Raw genomic sequence first — 6,712 nt, forward strand, 5'->3', positions numbered from 1 at the left:
TTTTTTTTTTTTTTTTTTTTTTTTTTTTTTTTTTTTTTTTTTTTTTTTTTTTTTTTTTTTTTTTTTTTTTTTGCTCTATGATTACCCCTTCTAATTTTTTCTTCATACCTTTGTAATTTCAAGTTTGTAAATCTTGTAAATAATTTTGTGCAGCAAAACAAAATGTAAAGCAAAAAAAAAANAAAAAAAAAAAAAAAAAAAAAAAAAAAAAAAAAAAAAAAAAAAAAACACTTCGCAAATAACTTTAAAACAAATTAGAATTTCGAAGGGAAAAAATCCGTGTTCAGGTCATAATCAAATATGGGCTTTTCAGCATACAAAGTTTCAACCATAGACCATGGTTGACTCTATGGTTTCAACTCTGAAGTTACATTCCAGCAGATTGTAGAGCAAACGTATGGTGTTTCTTCCGATAATTTTAACAATTAGTAATTCTCGAACTAATAATCGATTGTTCCTTTTTTTTATTCCATTGTACTCCCAATACATTTTCTACACGCTTGTGCAATTTCAAGTTTCTGAGCATTATAGTTTTGGAGCAATAATATCGAGCTAACTCGTTACCCGTTCAACAATGAACATAAAGAATATTTATTAAAAATTGCACTAATAGAAATTAGTTCCACCAAAAAGTTCTCCGCGAAGGCAACTTTCTCCTAATATTTGTTCCAGAAATTCCCTTGTCTTCTGGATTGAGTTCACAATTACGAGGCTACGGAGTTGAGCATTGGTAGTCGTAAACTGAAAATTGGGTCGACTGTCCAACGACAGTTATGAAATAAAATTATAACAAGGGATATATATCATTTCAATGTAAGGACCGATCTCTGTAATGAATGTTTCGTCAAAGTCCGCTGTGAAATGGAAGCTTTTCAAACGAATGAAATAAACAGGGGGCTCTATTACCAGGTTCATGAAACCAAATTTCGGTTGGAATGACGCTCTCTTGACGTCATAATTCCGTGAATGTCAGTTTGGCGTATTACGAACTCTTGATTTCATCAGGAATTAAATTCCAGTTCTAAATGATTACGAATTTTATTTCAGTAGGTTAAGGAGGGAACGAAATCTCTATTCCGTAGTAGAATGGCATAACTTGTAGTAGAAGAAGTTATTATTATTTTTTTTAAACTAATATATTACTTTTATTTTCCTAATATTCCAGTTTTCCAATATACCAGAATATTTTGTTTCCGACAGAATCAAAATCGATTAAACAAGTTGGGTGGTTGTTCAGTGTTACGGACGGAACTTCATCCACTTTGTGACCACATTGAGATCAAATAGAACACAAAGACTGTTTTCCTTTAGAGAAGGGTAAACAATGTGAAAAGGGAGTGAGGAGGGTATACTTTTTGTTTGAAAACTTTCCGTTTATTGCAAGTTTTAGACAGGCGTTTATACATAAATATGAGTATATTCCTTAAAATAATAAATATAAATTTTCTAAATAAATGTGTACATCAAATTAGTTTTCCTAAATAAAAAAAAACTAATTTTCTGCTTAGATATTTATGTATTGACAAAATTTATAAAATTTCTTGATCCAAAAAATTAAGCATTGTTTGAAAGAAAGAATTAGAGTTTGCAATTAAATTTGCATCAAAATTAAGGGGTCTCCCTGGCCGAGCGGTATCGCCGGTCCAAACGCTCTGTTAACCGTGGAGGTAGCGGGTTCGAATCCCGCCGTAACCCTGGATGTATTCTTTGTGATGTCTTTCTCTGAATTGTTCTATCTGTATTTTCTGCTTGACAATGACTTATAAGCCTATATTGAGCACACAAGTCAGCAAATGTATGTAATCTCAATAAATCAATCAAATCAAAATTAATAAAAAATGCATTTGAAAGTACTAAAACTAACTAAATGCATTTGAAAGTACTAAATAAAAGTGCTAGAATAATTCGTTTCTTTCTTTTACAAATTAAGTTTCAATTAATATTTTCTCCAAAGAATAAATATAAGATTTCTGAAATAATTAATGTGAGTAAATTTAATGTCAAGTCATTATGTGTTATTAATTATGCTTTTAATTGTAGCATAAATGGGAATGGATTTTATATCTTATTTTTAGATTTTTCTTCAGCTTATATTTAGATTTTTTCTGTTATCAAAGTAAACAGTTTATTATTGTATGTATGCAGGGACTGAGGATACACGGTATCGGTCCTCGTTAAACTGTTATACCGTAAAGTACTCTACTTTACACGCAAGTTGTCAGACTACCAAAGCAGTGGAGTCATACCCTCTGCAGTGGATAAAAATAGCAATGGCATGTCTTCCTATCTTCCTCAGAGATGTTTTCCAGACCGTCGCCAATAGCCCATTGTGCTGCTCTAGTGCGACGTGAATAAAATTCCTATCTACCTGTACCCTCTCCAAATTCACATTTGCGATTTTTTTGCATGTACCATAAATGCACCTTTTACCTTTCAAAGGCCATTCTCACTGTATTTAAGAAAATAAATCATAAATGCAAATTCGGAGATGCAAGCCAAGACCTGATTGATGAATTTTTAGCTGGATTCTACCAATCAAGTTCTCATTCGAAACTACGAATTCGAATATTCTCTATTCAGTGAGAACAGTTCCTTGCGCGTCTGAAATATCGCATACAGTGTGAATGTCCTCTTAGGGATATACTGATTCGTTGAAAGTGAGAGATCATTCGTCGTTTTACCCAATTAAATTGATCTGTCTGAATGGAAATGAAATCGAAGGTAAATCGTAAATCGTCTGCACCACACCAAACGCATTTAGTGGTATAAAGTAATAAACAAATGCGTAATTAAGGTATTTATTAAAAAACTATTAATTATCTATTTTGTTTTTTTTGCATTGCATCAAGCAATTACAATGTATATTGTCTAAATATGCTCTATGAAACATTGTTTCAAAATTCGTTCTAGTAAGTAATTTTTTAAGAAAATTGAAAATTAAAATACATTTGTTCAACCTTCACCTGAATAATTAATTCTATTACGATATTTACATTCATTTCATTGATGGATAGTTAATTTTTTGTGGAGAGATTTGAAAATTTAAAATTAATTTCTGTGAATTGATCCTTTATATGTTATTCTCCTCAGTAAATTTCATATTTTATGCTCATCGTAGATTCTCACTACACTTCCTTATCGTTTTATAAAATATTCTATTAAGAATACATGATTTAAAATGTAAGAGTTTAAATGCTTTGTAGAATGTATTTGGGAAAAAAGTAATCAGTGACTCTCAGTTAAATTGTAGAAATATTTTGAAAAAATAATTTATGTGTTACTTATTTTTAAGTTTTTTACACTGCATCCTTTGGTGTGCAAAAGACATTTAATAAGCGGTTTTTATATCTTGCTGATTAGGTAATAAAGTTCGTGTTATATACAATGTGAAAATTTAGCATATTATATAATTTAATTTACTCTTAAATACACTCTTACATTAATTAATGCAAAAAGTATAATTTTAATTGATCTATTTAATGTAGGTACTAATAAAAGTATAATTCTCAAACTTTCTGCATTAATAACTAATAGAGTTCACATTTATTATATAGTATTTTGGTATCACATGTGCAAAGAAAATGAAATTTGAGCTCATATCTACAAAACAATGGGATGTTTTTTTTTAATGTTATGGACTCTTATTAATCTGGAAAGTTTGAATAATAGCTTAATCTTTAAAAGTTCTGAATTTGTCTTTGTCTATATATAAATGCAAGTATTGTATAGAATATTGGTTGTCCTTAGAATGATATATGAGAATTAGTTATTTTATAGAATGCTCAGAAAATGTGTGAATTATGAATCAGTTTAAGTATGTTTGATTTTAAAAACTCATTATTTTATTATGGAGGGCTTTTTCTTCTCTTTTTTACTTTGTTCCTCTATGATGAATAAAAAATGATTATTTCTTTAGTTAGAAAACAATTATCTAAATGCTACAATTCTTGAAATTTGGTTTAAGGTACTAAGATACATGGATGATATGAGAATATTTGGTACACTAATCTACATTATGACATTTTTAAAAAATTTGAAATTAATATTTGGCATAATGTGGTTTTATTGTTTAATCTTTGAAAGTTGTATTTTCATAATAATTTTATCAATATTTTTATTTACAAAATTAATATTAATTCATTAAGTTAACTGTGGCTGTTACATTTATATTATTATTGTTAATTGAAATATATATATATATTATATTTGACCAAAATTATTCTAAATATGGTAATTAAGGAGTTGCTAAAAATATTAAATAAAATTTATAAGTTTATTTTAAACATGGAATTAAAATGACATTTGTTATTGGTAACCTTATTTAGCTATAAATTTATGATTAAAATGTTAAAGTGGTACTGCTGATTCTAAAATTGAAAAAAATGAAAGAAGAAAAAAAGGAACTTCATTTTGCCGGTGTAAGTGATAAAGTTGCTAATCTAAAGTTACCTGGTGTATGTAAATTTACATTTTTTTAGTGATATCTATTTTTTAAAAAACTAAATAAATGAAATAAATGAATTTAAATGTGCTGGCAAAATGGAAAAGTACCGAAAATATAAACCAAGAAAGTAATAATAATTGGACAAGAGACTTTTTTAATAATGAAAATAAGAAATTTGAAAATAATTAATCCTACCTGAGGCTTTCCATTGTTATCTTTGAGATCTATGCTTTTATTTATTTATTATCTATTGTACAGCAAGTGGTCACCTATAGAGCAAGGCTGGACACCCTGTTTAGATTTCCAAAATGGAATCAATGACCTAGTGCAAGACCAATTGCCATTAGTCATACACAGTGGCAGTGATATATAATAGAAAATCAATTGGCTAGTGTCCACTTAGAATTTGTTGTTTTTTTTAAGTTCGACAATAGATATACTTTAATTTTACAATTGCATGTTTATTTTATGTTTGAAAAATAAGTTTTTAGAAATCAGTTCATGGGTCATTTGAAAAGTTTTCGTAGGTCAGTCCCAGACCCACTTGTCATAAGTTCACTTCTGCTGATCAAGGGGGTTCAAAGCATATTCTTGAGTTTTGGCATTTTGACTTATAAACAGGATTGGCAAAAAACCAAAAAACCATTTTTTGGTTTTTTCCCAAAAATCAAAAAACAACCAGTTTTTTGGGAAAAAACCATGGTTTAAACCAATTGATTTAAACCATGCCAACCATGCTTAAAAACATTAAAAAAAATTGTTTTAAAAATTGAAGCTGCAGGATTAATGCTTGTAATGACTTTCTTAGAACTTAGAAAATGATAAGCACTTAATTTGAAATTATTGTCGTGGGAGTGAAAAAATTTTCACATAATTTTAGATGTTATATAAAGTTCTGTTATTCTATCTCATGTATCACAAATTGCAAATGAGACGTTTCGTTATGTGCAATGTTATAAATAAAGGATCACTGTAAAAGATTAAAATTTTCCCAACATTTTAATTTTTGGGAGGAAGGGGGGAAGGAAATAGATTATTCTTTACTTCTACTTTTGTGCTAGGCTCAATCATCTTAAAAATAATCTTGATGTTTTGTCATCACTTATATGGTAATCAAATCAGTTTCTTATTTAATAAAAAGAGGAAAAGTTGAACTTTAAAAAAAGGCCTCTTAAGCATTCATTTGTGTTTTCCAACAGCTTTCAAAATTGGATGCCTTGACTAATTTGTTTTGTTTTTAAACGTAAAAAATCTTGTCAAGAATTTTAATAATCTTATTCAAAATATCAACTTTTGTAAATTGCATAATTTTTATATAGATGTATTTTTGTTTTAGGGTATTGTTCAAAACTTTATTGTAGTAATGCCACGCCACATTGTACAAGTGAGGTTCAATATACCACAGGGTTTTCGAAATATTAATAACAATAATGCTGATGCACGCTATATTTTTGGAAGAAATCAGCTGTACCGTATCGCTTTTATGCGTTTCACATTGGTTTATGCAAGGCTGTTTCCAGAAACTCTAAGAAGGATAATCGAGTTTATTTTATTAATATCAGTATGTATTTTTAAATATCTATTCCTTTTCAAAGTTTATGCATGTATATATGAATAATGAATTTCAGCTGAATAATCTGTATTGGAAGTATTCAGTATAGTTTATCTATGAACTTAAAAATTTTTTTTTAAATGTTTTTATTCCTTTAAAATCAATTTTATTAAATTTATTTAATGAATTATATTTTGTTTGAAGCTATTATAAAAATGTAGACATTTAAATGCATTATCAAGGTGAAAGCAGATGTAACTTTTGCTTTATGAATGTTGTAATTGAATAGCAATAAACAAAAAAAAAATTTTTCTTCTGAACAAGTCACAATAGGAAAGCTCACCTAGCTGCGTACAATGACATTTCCGGGCATGAGTTCCTAAGCAATTTTAATTCTGATGATGTGCCGTAACTCCCCTAGAAAGTTTTTGCAATATTTCAGTGACCCCTTTTATATCTAACAACTTTAAACTTGACTTTTTTACAATAAAAAGATTAAAAATGTCATTTAAAAAAACTGTAGCTTGTAAAGAAAAACTGATTGCAGATTTGAAATCAGTGATACAAAAATATCTCAGATTTGTCAAACAATCTTTTCCTCAGTGTAATGTTTTAATTTTAGCTGTATGACTTGCTTGCATTTTCTATTGATATCTGATGTGATCTATTAAACAAACAGTTCATAATTTACTTCTAAAATTTATAGATANCCACGC

Source organism: Parasteatoda tepidariorum, chromosome 9, assembly GCF_043381705.1.
Source record: "Parasteatoda tepidariorum isolate YZ-2023 chromosome 9, CAS_Ptep_4.0, whole genome shotgun sequence".
In the NCBI taxonomy this organism is placed as follows: Eukaryota; Metazoa; Arthropoda; class Arachnida; order Araneae; family Theridiidae; genus Parasteatoda; species Parasteatoda tepidariorum.